The sequence below is a fragment of the Ictidomys tridecemlineatus genome, chromosome 7 (genome assembly GCF_052094955.1).
Source record: "Ictidomys tridecemlineatus isolate mIctTri1 chromosome 7, mIctTri1.hap1, whole genome shotgun sequence".
Classification (NCBI taxonomy): Eukaryota; Metazoa; Chordata; class Mammalia; order Rodentia; family Sciuridae; genus Ictidomys; species Ictidomys tridecemlineatus.
The window spans coordinates 40,544,003-40,559,020 of NC_135483.1; the positions used below are offsets into that span (position 1 = coordinate 40,544,003).

A 15,018-nucleotide genomic window follows, 5' to 3' on the forward strand; every position below is an offset into this window, starting at 1 on the left:
TTTAACATAACTTTTAAATAAGTCTTGACAAATATGAGTGGAAAATTTACTTGTTTGACTTAAAATTTGTATTGACTTGTTCGTGGTCTTTTGCTCTTTTATATGGATTCTAGTTTCAGATTATAAAGCTACACAGAATTATTGACTTTTTTTGGTTACTCATTCTTTATTTAATATATTTTAATCACACTACAAAATTTGGTAACAGTGAATTTGAAGATTTTAAAAAGAATATATGGAATGCTTTTTTGAATTTACATATCATCCTTGCACAGAGACCATGCTAATCTTTTCTGTATCAACCAACACTGATCTGTACGGAAAATCCTGGAACACAAGAAAATTTTAGTACATGTGCTGCTGAAGTGAGCACAAAAAAGATCTTAATCACCTCCCAAAACCATTATATGCTTGGGTGTTTTCTTGGATGCTGTTTTCTACACCAGATTCCAATTTTTTGATGACAAGCCTGGCCAACTCTTCTTGGCTACGGCGGGTTCTTATCCATGTCCCTCTCTCTCCTGCTCTATTGTCCCTAATTCTCTTCCCTTGAATATCTTCTAAAAGCCCATCTCCAAAGGTTTTAAATCATATTGAGAAATCCAAGTTTTCAGTTATTTAATTATTGATTTTCTTAAAATGGCTCACATTAATCTCCCCTCCACCCAGATCTCAGAGGCTGAAACCATGTTGTAATGATTGATCCTTTGAGCTGATATTTTCTTTAGACTAAGGGTTGTGCCTAAATCTTTCCCAAATCTTGAGTAAAACAATGTTAATGATCCTGAAATTCATTATACCTTTGATGAATGGTCGTTTTCTCTGGATAGTGCAACATCTTTACTTACTTGAGATGCTATAATTCTTTTGTCTCTTTGGCTGTCATTGCCCTGCTAGCTGGACACACCCATAAGGCATTGCAAGAAAAGCTTAAAACTACTTTGCTGATGAGGTCATTCTGTGTTCCAGGATTTTCCGTACAGATCAGTGTTGGTATCTTCTACCCGAGTAAATAAGAAATGAATGCAATTTAAACTGATGTATGGGGGTACCATTTATAATGTATCTAAAATATTAGAAGCATAAACATGTCTTGGCAAGATGTTGCTAGGCCATACCAAATTCAGATTTTGAGGGGTGCTCTGCTGTAAAGGAGCTCTCCTGCTGGGTCTTGGAGCTACATTGGCCTCTGCTGAGAATGGCTGTGTTTGATGATTAGATTGGCTCAGATTCATTCCCTCTCAGAGAGGATTTCCGTGTCTCCCTTGGAATTAATCCACAAGAACAGAATCCAATTTCCTTTTGCTTGCAGCATTGCCACAGGATGTCCCTTAACCGCTGACTCAGGTTGGAAATATCAGGCTGCTGCGCCATCAACCGAGGTTTTAGAAGCACTGCCATGCCCCATGGCTATGAGCAAAATTCTTGTCAACAGAGATCTCTCTGTTTGGGTCTTGAGTGAGCAGAGTTGATTAACGCCTATGAAAAGAACTTTGACAATTAACTGGACTGGGGAAACATATAAATAATAATAAGAAAGAATGGTATTTAAATTTAAAGCTGAAACCAGGCCCCTCTGATAGCCCTCTTTGTTGCTGTCATCCATGCTTCTTGGTTGAAGGTATTCATTTATGCATCCTCATTTATTAAGGACTTGATCATTTGGGTCACTGTCCATATTCCTAACACTAATCCTGTCACCAGACAAATATTGAGTATCTACGTCTGCAATTTTTTTTCTCCTTTTAAGATTATGGAATCCTTTAAACATATAAAAAAGTGTATAGTGCCAGGTGCTGTGGTGCACACCTGTAATCTCAGCAGCTCAGGAGGCTAAGACAGGAGGATTGAAAGTTTAAGGCAGCCTCAGTAGCTTAGTGAGGCCCTAAGCAACTTAGTGAGACCCTGTCTCAGAATAAAAACAGCTGTGGATGAGGCTATTAAATCTCCAGTACCAAAAAAAAAAAAAAAAAAAAAAAGCATAAAGTATGGTATCACTGTAACTACTAATAAAATTAAGACCATACCATCTCAAAATATATTGCTGTAGCACATTGACCATTTTGAATTAAGGGCACATAAAAAATAGTAAGTGTAACAAGGTCTCTTTGACCTTCCTTTTGTTTCCTAAAAACCGAAGATAAAAATTCCCTTGTAAAAGATGTCCTCCCTATAACCAGAAGGAAAGTATTATTCTTGTCATTCAAGGACAGAAAGTTAAGATGAGAGAAGAAATCCGTGCAAACAAATCTTGTTTAACCCTTATCTACCTCGTCACTTCTCTACCCAATTAACCACATTAGCCCAAGCCCCTTTGCCTTGTCACCCCTCACCCACCCTCATCAAGTCAGGTACATCAGTGTTCAACTCTCACTGTGCCAGTGAGTTCTCATTTCCTTGTGAGGGCTCCTGTGTCGGGTAGAACTCCTACTAAATACACTTGTGTACTTTTCTCCCGTTGATCCTTCTCATGTCAGTTTAATTCTAAGGCCCAGTAGGAAATCTCTAAGAGAGTAGAGGTAAAACTCTCTCTCTCTCCTTTACAACCTGTGTACATACCACACAGCTTTACACGATCCTAATACCTTGCTGTGTTTGCTTCAGATAATTTTTCATTAAGAAAATCTGGGGCTGGGGTTGTGGCTCAGTGGGTAGAGCACCTGCATCGTAGCATCACTGGATTCCTTCACCAGCACCACATTAAAAAAAAAAAAAACAACTAAATAAACAAAATAAAGGTATTGTGTCCATCTATAACTAAAAATATTTTTAAAAAGAAATAAAATCTAACAAATACAATAAAACCTACCCTGATACCATTTCCAGAAAACATGACTATCCTGATCTGTACTTATCAAAGCTATGCATCTTTTTATCTTATCAATGCACATGTATTTATTCATAATTTTTTATACCAATTTTTGCAGGCTGTAGTGGTTTCACTAATCTATATGGGAGTGAAATTGTATTTCAGTGATACTTTATTATCTTAACTTCAAGAAGAATTGAATATACTGTTATATTTTTATTTTTTTTATTTTTTATTTATTTTTTTAAAAGAGAGAGTGAGAGAGGAGAGAGAGAGATAGAGAGAGAGAGAGAATTTTTAATATTTATTTTTTAGTTCTCGGCGGACACAACATCTTTGTTGGTATGTGGTGCTGAGGATCGAACCCGGGCCGCACGCATGCCAGGCGAGCGCGCTACCCCTTGAGCCACATCCCCAGCCCCATATTTTTATTTTTTAATTGGCTGTTCAGACTTTTATCTCAGAGAATTGTTTTACTTTAAACCTTAGACCTTCTCTTTTTTATTTTTTGGTATAAATTCTTTTTTTCCCCTTCCTTCCTTCCTCTCTCTCTTCCCTTCCTTTCTTTATGTCTTTCTTTCATGCTGGGAATTTAACCTAGTGGCAATGGTGCTTTATCTTGAGCTACATCCCTTTTTATTTTTTATTTTGAGGCAAGGTTTTGTAAAGTTGCCCAGGCTGGCCTTGAGTTTATGTTCCTCCTGCTTTATCCTCTCAAGTAGCTTGGATTGCAGGTGTGCACCACTATGCCAAGCTGCTATGAATTCTTTATATATTCTGAATACCAATCTTTTGCCAGTTGCAAGTCAAATACTTCTTTCAAGTGATTTGTATTTTCTTTTTGTTAAAAGTATCTTGATGTATGAAGGTTTTTAAATTCAGTTTTTCCTTTTGGTATATTTCAAAATCCTTCCCTAGGTATGGTCACAAATATAATTTTCTATATTTTTGTCTTAAGATTTTAATGTTTGCTTTTCTGATTTGTTTCATCTCAAATTTTTTATAGATGCTATTTAATAAGGATCTAATTTTTACTGTTTTCTAATAAGTACTTATCCAAGCCACTTATTGACTAGTTGCTTCTATCCCCATGATTTTTAGTACTAGCTCTGATATATTATTAAGTTTTTAAAAATTGTAAACCCTAACCCTTATTGTTATAGTGGGACCTCTGGTAACCAAGTCTCATTGACAGATTTGGTTAGCCCTCCACCAATTCTATTCTGTATTAATCACAGCTCAGGATCTAAATATGTTCTTATTCAGGCTTTGACTCTTTTTGGCTTTTTGGTTTTCCATATGAATTTTAGAATCAAGTTGTCAAGGTGCACAAAGAATATTTTTGCATTTTTATTGGATTTGCACTGCCTTTATGGATTCATTTTGGAAGATGATCTCTTGATGAGATTGAGGCTTCCTATCTATGAACAACGGACGCTTCTCTGCTTACTTATTCAGGGCTTCCATACTGTCCTTTGATACTGTACTATGAATTTTTCCACAATGTATTGCATATACATTGTAGATTTAGTTCTCAGTCACATCTAGTACTTATTATTTGTGAAAAAATATGATATTAAAATTTTACTATTGCTGCTTATTTTGTTCTGGTGTATAGAAAGTGATTGATTTTTGTATTTCAATCTAGTATCCCAATAACTTGCTGAACCTTAATGGTTTATAAATTCTCTTGGATTTTTGTATGTTGATAATCACATCATCTATCAATAATGACAGTTTGGAATTGATTTACAAACTTTATAATACTTTTTCTTGTTTCACTACACTAGCAAGGTCTTTCTTCCAGTATAACGCCTGATAGAATCAGGAATAGTGGGCATACTATACCTTTTCTACTCTAATGAGAATGTAACTAGAAATTACCATGAAATATGATGTTAGTTTTAGAAATGTTGCTGATTTTTATTGTTGTATTAAGAATATTTCTTTCTATTATTATTTTACTATGAATGGGTTTATATTATATCAAAAACATTTTCTGTAGCTATTGAAGGAATCACATAACTTTATTTGCCTTTCTTTTATGAGGTAAGTTACACTATTTTTTTCTAATATACTATATTTCTATTCCTAGGATAAAAATAGTTTGGTTGAAGGCTTTTCTTTTTTATTCAGTTAATCTTCAGACATTTATGAAGGCAGTGTGAAAGATGCTGAATGAGTCTCATTTAGTATCTATTTCAGTTTCCTTCTTCCTTATCTTTATAAATCATGACGGTTAAAAGTGAAATATTAGAATTCACAATCTCTCCTGTAGCCAGGTATGGAGTATGACACAATTCTGAGCAACAAGATTTTTGCCCTTTGCCCTGGCTAAAACTTGAGCTGACGCATGTTAGAGTGGCAGACACTCTGATAACATGAGGGGAAAGGAGGCTGGGAAGGGAGGCATGGGAGAAACATCTGGGACATTAAATAGACTATGAGGAAACTGATTCACCTGGAAGCAAATCACTTCCATGTCAAACAACAAGAAATTATTAGACAGTCATGTTATTTTGACCAGAATTATGCAGAGTTCTTCTCTTTGTCCTTCCCTCCATTCCTATCAACTTGGCATGGTCTTTCAGAAGTCTTTTAATTTTCCTTCTTAAATCCAGTTTCTTTCCTTCCTTGATGACTTCATGAAGCTACAGCTTCACTCTTGGTTTCTCAAGCAGTGTATTTTCAGTTATGTGAGAAAAAGAAAGCCCTTATTTAGTTAAACTGCTGTAACTGGGATTTTCTTACACCCACTAAAGATAATGATAACAATTCAGGTTCAGTGATAACTAATTAAGTGTTTCCTGGTCAGTTCATAAAATTCAGATTTACAGAATTCGGTTGGGGATTAGGAAATGCTATAATAACTAAATTAATTACATTATTAATTCCAAAGCTATTAGTTTTTATTCTATAAAACCTGACTTTAGTGTTATTCTGCCTGATACTCTAACATTCAGTGGGTAGTCCAGAAATATTTGATGGATAAAGAATCTTTTGATGTTAATAGCCTTCTTTGCAAGATACATTTTTTTTAACTTTTGCTTTTTTAAAAAAATATTTATTTATTCCAATTTATTATTCATGATGGCAGAATTCAATTCATTTTTTATTACACACACGAAGCACAATTTTTCAAGTCACTGATTGTACACAAAGTATTTTCACACCATTCGTGTCTTCATACATGTACTTGGGGTAATGATGTCCATTTCATTCCACCATCATTCCTACTCCCTTGGCCCCTCCCTTCCCTTTCGTTGAGGTTTTTAACACACTGAGATTTTAAGAAAGACTTCCTTTAGTTTTGATTTCACTGACACACTTTTTATGTTCAGAAGTGAGATTGGCCTATAATTTTCCTTTTTCATATCTTTATTTAATTGTGACATAATGGTTTTATTAGCTGCATTAATGAACTATTAGCTTCATTAAATAAGTAAGAATTTGTCCTATTTTTCTATATTGTGGAACATGAGATTGAGCTTTTCTTTGGGTATTTGCTGGAACTTGCCTGTGAAACCATTTAGATTTGGTGTCTGTGGCACATATGTGCCTACTTGTACATTGCCTGTGTGTGTGTTTATGTGTGTATGTGTAGAAAGAAGTAGTATTGTTTGTTTCTTTTATTTTTGATACCAGAGAGTGAACCTAGGGGCACTCTACCATTGAGCTACATTCCCATCTCCTTTTATTTTTTATTTTGAGATAGGGTCTTCCAAAGTTGCCCATGCTGGCCTCAAGCTTGTAATCCTCCTGCCTCAGCCTCCCGAGTATCCAGGATTACAGGTATGGGCAATTGCGCTGGCTAATTTTTAATAACCAAAACACTTGAGTGGTTTTGGGTTTATTAAGTTTTTTTTTTTTAAATTCTCTTTAATTAGTTTGGTAAGTAATATTTTTCTGAAGTTGTCATTTTCAAATGTATAGATGTATATAGTTTCCTTTTTTAATATGTGTATTTCCTTTGTATTTACGTCTCCTCTTTCATTTGTGTTTTTACAATTTCTTTTTTCTTGATAAATCTTGCTATCTGTCTGTCTCTTTTTTTAATTCAACATTTTGTTTTGGTCATTATGGTAGTAATTATTGTTTCTGGATTCATTAATTTCTGTTCTTATTTTATTTTTCATTCAGTACACTTCTTTCTCTGAGTTCTTTTGAAAAAATTTTACGTTGGAACAGCTTGCCCAATCATTTTCATTTTTTTCTTTTTAAGATAAACATTTAAAGAGCTTCCTAAAGGGAGAGATGACCCCAAATACCAGGTTTAGCTCTCTGAGGTTTCTTCTCCTTGTTCTTGATGTGTCATTCTTCACTGCCTTCCGGGGCTCTCTAATTCTTTCAAGTAAACTTATTATGTTGAGGTTTGGATTGAAGTTATTGTTGTAAACTTTGTTGAGGTAATTATTAAAGTGTAGTCCATATATGGTAAACTGTACATAATTAAGGTGTATAATTTGTTGAGCTTTTTAAAATTTTAATATTTATTTTTTTAGGTGTAGATGGACACAACACAATGCCTTTATTTTTATGTGGTGCTGAGGATCGAACCCGGGTCCCGCCACTGCAAGGCAAGCACTCTACCGCTAAGTCACAGTCCCAGCCCCAATTTGTTGAGTTTTGACACATATTTAACATGGATTTATTCTTGTTTTTACGTCTTTGTATACTAGTTTGGACTTTCTCTAAAAGTGGGAATTGCAATTGTATTGCACATGTATTTAGCCATGAAACCATTATCACAAATACAATAGTGAACATATCCATTACCCTCCAGAGTGTCTTCATGGGTCTTGGTAATCTCTTCTTTCCCTACTCTCTGAGTCATCCCAACTCCCCATCCTCAAGTATCCACAGATTTACTTTTCATTACAATGAACTGGTTTTCATTTTCTAGAAATTTATATAAATAAAAGCATATATAGCCTTTACTCTGTTTTGTGTGGCTTCTTTCATTCAAAGTAATTATCTTAAGATTCATCTATGTTGTTACATGCATAAATAATTCACTCCTGTTAAATAGTCGTATCACATTGTATAGATGTACCCTCAATTTGTTTATCTGTTCATCACAAGATGGGTATTTGGGTTTCCAGTTTTTGGCTCTTATAAATCAAATTACTATGAACATTTGTGAGTGGACATACATTTTAATTTCTCTTGGGTAAATAGCTAGGAGTTGAATAGTTGTAGTTGAATCCTATGGTAGGTGTATGTTTAAGAATATTTTGCCTTGTTTTCAGCAGAATAGTTGGTTGGATTATGTAATCTACTATTTTAAGAAGTAAAAGTCCCCTATATTATCTTTTTGTACTTTTGTAATTTTTTTTTCTCCCTTTTAAGTTTCAGATTCTGCTGGAGTTAATTTTGGTGTTAAGAGTAAGGCATCTTGGCTGGAGTTGTAGCTCCATGGTAGAGTGCTTACCTAGCATATGTGAGGCACTGGGTTCAATTCTCAGCACCACATATAAATAAATAAATAAAACAAATAAATGATAAAAGTCCATTGGCAACTAAAAAAAAAAAAGAGTAAGGCATCTAACATTTTTTTTTCTTCCCATTAGCTCCATATATTGACAATAATATAAATAAGTCAATACTGGAAATGTGCTCTTAAAACTCATCAGAGGGTTGAATGAAGATTTGGAAATCTTGTTAACCAAAATAAACAGAAACAGAGACTTGCTTCTCTGTTCTGAGAAGGATGCGTGGAGAGTCAACAGGGAAGTGAACCATCACCAAATGAAACATTAATTATAGTTATTTTGAGGATTTTTCTTTGCCATACTTAATAGAAGAAAAGAAAACAAAAGATATTTTAACCTCAAATATTTATCTCAGACAATAATTTTATGTAGTCTGTGTTTTCCCTCAATAACAATTATGTAACTTTAAGAAAACAAAGTTGTTATTTTGAATTTTAATCATGTTTGTTAAATGTGAAATGAGGATAAAAAAAATGAAATAGTCTTTCAAATAAACCAGTGTGGAAAATATAAAACAGAGTTAATGCAATTCTTTGATATGATTCATAGTCTAGAAAGAAACATTTCTCCTTTTTTGATTTCCCAATGATTTCTCAAGTTAAGATAAATTATCCATGTGGGGGAAAATTTACATTTATGAAAATGTAAAAATGAAGCAATCATTGGAAAAAAAAGCTACTGCTGTCTATGGATTCCTAAAGAATGTGTATTGTGACTTTTGGGTTACTATGTTATGAATATAATTATTCCTCTTCCTCCTCCTCCTCCTCCTCCTCCTCCTCCTCCTCCTCCTCCTCCTCCTCCTCCTCTTCTTCTTCTTCTTCTATCAAAGCAGAAGTAGCATTTATTATGTATTGATCAGTAGCCCAGGTATAGAGAGAGGCACACACTTAATAACAGTTCAGGTTTTTAAACATAATAAACTTTTAACATGGATCCATAGTCTGATGGCACTTCTCCACAAATCTCATTCTGTCTATGGCTGCATTAGTAGACCTATGGTATTTAAGGACAAAAAAGATCATTGTCCCTTTTCTTAGTGCTTATCGGTTCTGACCCTCATCCCTTTCCATTTGTTCTGAGTGAGCATAGAATTATATCTATAGAAGTCCCACACTTCTGAAAGCATGATCCTCATCTTCCCTAAACCTTTTTAATGAGCAATATAAGGATAGTTCTTGAATATTTTAGACCACAACTTTAGAAAAGGATAAGAACTCTTGTTTACATATTTACACTGACCTTTGGTGGAAGAAATGTATTGTTTTCTAACCTTTAAATCTATAATTAAATGCATTGCCTCCCCCAATAAATAAAAGAACTATAGATTAAATTTGGAGTGTGAAATATTGAATATTTTGGTAAAAGAACAAACTTAATATAATGTATGGGGGCTGGGGATGTGGCTCAAGCGGTAGTGCACTCGCCTGGCATGCGTGCGGCCCGGGTTCGATCCTCAGCACCACATACAAACAAATATGTTGTGTCCACCAAAAACTAAAAAATAAATATTAAAAAAAAAGCCATGAGCTACATTTAAAAAATATATATATAATGTATGATCTGTGCAAAATGTACATTTGTTTTTAAAATTATACAAGTTTGTTGTTCCAAACACTATAAACTTTAAAAATATATATAAATTCTCTAGGTTTTGATCTATCTTAAAAAATATTTTTAATTTATTTATTCAGCTAATATTTGTTACTTTATTGAATAGATATCCACTGATACTATGAACTAGCCCTGGGCACTATTCTGGATGTTGAGAGCACAGCGAGGATCAAAGATGGACATGATCCCTGGTCTCACAAAGTATATGTGCTAGTGGGGGAAGCAGACAATAAACACACGGACACACAGGTAAGATCTATAGGTCGGAGTAGATATTATGAAGAAAATTAACTGTGTGACCTCAGGGAGAGTGGATAAGGTGGGCAGTGTACAAGGGCATGGCTCACTGATGTGGGTTGAGCACTCTGCCAGGCCCCCTAAATGATAGGAACCCCATATGGCACCTGAGATATGGCTTTGGAGAAGACTCCACATGGCTTAAATCCCATTTCTGCCCAGGAGGTATATTTACTACCAGCTAATGCTGCTTCAGCCTCAGGGTCCCTCACTCGGGAATAAACTCTTTTTCTCCATGCAGTTTTGGGACATCTCCCTTTCCAGGTAACCTCCACACATGTAGAGTTTTCACACTGACCAGTTTCTCAGATATTGGCTTCAGAGGTCCAGGGAGAACAAAAGCAGAATCAGCTGGTCTTTTTAAAAGCTTAAGTCTTTTCTAAGTAAGCATTTTAAGAGAATTGTCCAAAGCCCTCTTAGAAGAAAGGGACTTGCATATATGAAGTTTAAGTAAGAAGTCCTGATTTTCTGAGTTCATTCTGAATATTCACTTTCTTACCTAATTTTGTATCTTAGGATTAAGAAATTTTTTTCAAGACAGCTTCCCTACCCCGGTTTGTATAAGCTTCAAGTCCCATGAAACTTGATTTTGCTCTTGGCTTAGCCATTGACTATCTGTATGATTCTGCAGAAGTTATTTAAACTTTTCATGCCTCAGTTTCCTCATTTGTAAAATGGAAATATTACTTTTGTCATCAGATTGTGTGGGCATTAAATGGAATTAAATATAGTATTTCAAACATTACTTACAATATTTGGCACACAGTAAATACTTCATAAGTGATGGCTAGTATGAATATTATAAATAATATCTTTTAAGCTCTTGAAAGGTTTATAATTTTGCTGGGGAAAGCAAAATCAATAAACATAACTCCATGGAAGCTACTACACTGAGCAGATAGAGATTGGGAATGTGAACTCTGGAGTCAGATAAACCTGTCTAAATCCTATTTCTGTAACTTGCTGTGTGACCTTTAGCCTGTGTTTCTCTTATACTCTTTAATTAATATGTATAATATTGGCTACCTAAAAATTTGTATATTACTGACTACCTCAAATTTGTTTTAGTGATACAGTGCTTGGTGCAGGAAAAATCTTTAGTAACATTAGGGTATGTAAACTTAGAGAAGCTTTCTCATAAAAGCTTATTAAAATCTACATTAGATTTTCCTTTACTTCTTGGTTTGCCATAGAGAAAACTTGGGAAACAAGCCAATTTTTAAAACAAGTTGAGTTACTTATGCAATGGATGATTATTTAGCCATTAAAATGAATGAGCTAAATATATGTTTTTGATATTAATAAAGCTAAAAAGAAGTTTCAGAATGTTATGTGCACTAATGCCACTCATTTTGAAGCAAAACCCCACATAAAATACTACCATGCCTTGTTTATGAGCCTATGTTTTGATGGTCTTTTCCTGCATAACAAACCACCCAAGAACTTAGTGACTTAAATGAACAAATATTTTATTTGCTACAATTCTACCATCCAAGCTCAATCCACTGGACAATTCTCCTGCTCTTGTTGTTTACTTGGTGGCTGGTAGTTCAGCTTGAACTGGGATCCACAGGGATTTGGGAATAAGTGCTTTTTCTCCATGCAGTTTTAGGGCATCTCCCTTTCCAGGTAGCCTCCACACATGTAGAATTTTCACACTGACCAGTTTCTCAGATATTGGCTTCAGGGGTCCAGGGAGTACAAAAGCAGAAGCAGCTGGTCTTTTTTAAAGCTTAAGCATGAAACTATTCCAGTGTCAATTCCACCAATCACAGATTAGCTCAGAATAAAGGGATAGATTTACTAAATGGTGTGAATTCTGGTAGATGTGCTTACTAATGTAAAAAATCACCATATTATGTGTATGTGTATATTTGTGTGTGTACTGGACAGAAAACAATACAGACAGTTCAAGTTCATATAGTAGTGACTAGTGGCTAGGGAGAGAAAGTAATAGGAGTGGGAGCACAGGGGATATTCAGTATAGCTGAAATGTATCTCTCAGAAAATTCAATCTGAAATAAATGCAACCAACATTATAACATGGTCATTTTTAGTTTTCTATCTTAACAATGTTCAATCAATGGTAGCGATTATTAATACATAGGAAGGTTTTGATTAATAAAACTGTTTTCCTTTTAGAAACATTGTGTTTCCTTCTTGTTAAGGTTCCTCCTGGCATGGTCGCATGTCTCTGATTAACACAAAACAGGCAACCTTAATGGCAAAGCTCCAGATGTGCTGATTGAGTATAACTTCATAAATACTTAGCATGATACAGAATGTGGGCTTTGGTGGAACGGTGAAAAGAAATGTGCTCATAATAATTCACCTCATCCAAGATTTCCCTGTATCATTGGAGAACAGCACAAAGTAGCACACATTGACTGAGTTTTTCATAGGCCTGTTACAAAGAAGGGGAGAGGGTTCAATATGAGCTACAAAAACCAGTGAAAGCTTTGGAGAAATAAATTAGAAATAAATTAGGGTAAGTTTGGATAGGTGGACCGGATGACTCAGGATTCAGGGTGTCAGAGGAGAGAAAAACATCCTGGAAGAGTGGAGCTCCATATGTAAGAGGCTGGAGAGGAGAAAATATGAAAGGTCCTTAAAAATAGCCATAATGAGGTGTTGAAGAATCATAAGAACCCCATGGTAATAGCAGACAATTTGAAATTTCATTTAAATCAAAAATTGAATTTGTATTGAAAAATATTTTAAATTTTGTTTCTATTACTGATTCATTTCATATTCCAGCTGGCTGAAACTTTGTCCCTAAAGCCACAGAGAAGAAAAACCATCTCCTTCACCTTGGCACTGAATCCTTGGGTCACAACTCTGAGAAGCTATTTAGCCAGTTATGACTTGCCCAAACAATTAAGTCTGGGCTGACTCATTAATGGCTTGTTTTACTAAGAATGGTTATTTAGCTAACAGAAAGCAAATACTTCCAGATGATTAGTGTGTCCAGAACCAGCTTTAATGGGTCTTGAGCACCCTGAATGTTAGAGCAAGAACTATCCATAGGAGTGAAGCTATCTGCCATAGTCTAGGTGATTGTAGACAGTAGACACTGCACTTAAATACGTCCCTGTATGGCTGGACAGGTGAATGAGAGGCGTCAATAATCAAGTAGAGGAAACTTTTAAAAATACCTAATGAAAAACATTCCACTAAGAAGAAGGTCTTGTGTAACTCATTGTTTAGGCAATTTGAATTAATCTTCTACTTCCTAACACAAGCCTGGGGCAGCCTTGAGGCTGTCTGTCATGACTTAACACCACTTTAAAGAATGGACAAGGAGAGGCCAGCAGGACAGATCAATTACAAACAGCCTCTGGGCAGATGGCCAAGGAACGTGAAGGGTCAAAGTCAAGAAGGCCAACAGGTGAAGACAGCCACACATCAGACACCTGGGCCCCAGTGAGATTTGTATTACTGCAGGGGAAACTGGTTTTGGTTAACTTAATTTCAGGGCAAGGTTTTTGTGTATTGTTCACATTGACTAACAAAAAATGGATGTTAGGTGTATTTCACACTTGATGTTTTTGTGGTTGAAATGTTAGGATACATGCCATGGTTAAATTATTATCTTGAGATTTTGGGAATTTTAATCCCTTGGTCTTGTCTTCTCTTCTTGTTCCTTCCATCTCTCCTCCCCCCACTTATCTAATAAGCTCAGTAATAGTATTGGGCCTTTAAAATCTACAAAATTGGATGTGGGTTATAGCTCAGTGGTGGAGTACTTGCCTAGCATGTGTGAGACACGAGTTTGACTCTCAGCACCACATATAAGTAAATAAAATAAAGGTCCATTGACAACTAAAACAAAATATAAAAAAATCTGTGTATGTGGTTTTTATATGGGTAACTCTATACATTCCAAGGAATAAAGTTTAAATTGTCATGATAATTTTTGGATATAAGAATAATGGAGCTGTGGGCAATGGCACACCCCTGTAATCCCAGTGACTCTGGAGGGTGGGGCAGGAGGATTGTAAATTCAGGGGCAGCCTCAGTAATTTAGTAAAGCTCTAAGCAACTGAGTGAAGCCCTGTTTCGATTAAAAAAAAAAAAAGGTTAGGCATGTAGCTTAGTGGTAAAGGTTCAATACCTAGTGCAAAAAAAAAAAAAAAAAAAGGCAAATTTTGACATTGAATACATGATTGAAGTTAATGATCTCCAAATACTTTTTTTGTGGTACTGAAAATTAAACCTGGGAATGCTTTACCACTAAGCTGCATCTCCAGCCTCCCCCGACTTTAAAAATTTTTTTTTGTAGTTGTAGATGGACAACATACCTTTATTTTATGTGTTTATTTTTATATGGTGCTGAGAATCGAATCCAGTGCCTCACATATGCTGGGCAAGCACTCTGCCACTGAGCTAAGCCCCAGCCCCTCCAGCCCTTTTTACTTTGAGACAGGTCTTGTTAAATTACTGAGGCTGGAAACTTAAGATCCTCTTGCTTCAGCCTCCTGAGTAGCTGGAATTACAGGTGTGTACTATAGAATCTGACCATTTTTTAAATTATGTAAGGTATAACCCTACCAAAGTTTTTACTCATGTACCCCTACTATATAGAGTTTATTTATAAACTATGTACATTTAATATTATATTAATTAAATTTCTAACACTTTTTTCCTATATATTGATTTGTGTTTCTGGAGTGCATGAACTCCCCTACCCCAAACTCTAATATTACATAATGGTTTAAATAGCTTCTTAACTAATTTAAAGAAAGAGGTTTTTTAATGTTCCCTTAATTCTAATCATTAAGAGATTAAGAAAGGACATGATCCATA

General features: G+C 35.1%; 1 non-coding gene across 1 annotated transcript; it reads right to left on the reverse strand.

Annotated features, from left to right (window-relative positions):
* Nucleotides 1–229: 229 nt before the first annotated feature.
* On the reverse strand, nucleotides 230–338 carry LOC120883793 (U6 spliceosomal RNA). Its single transcript, XR_005725990.1, has one exon. It is a non-coding gene; the product is annotated as a U6 spliceosomal RNA (small nuclear RNA).
* Nucleotides 339–15,018: the final 14,680 nt, after the last annotated feature.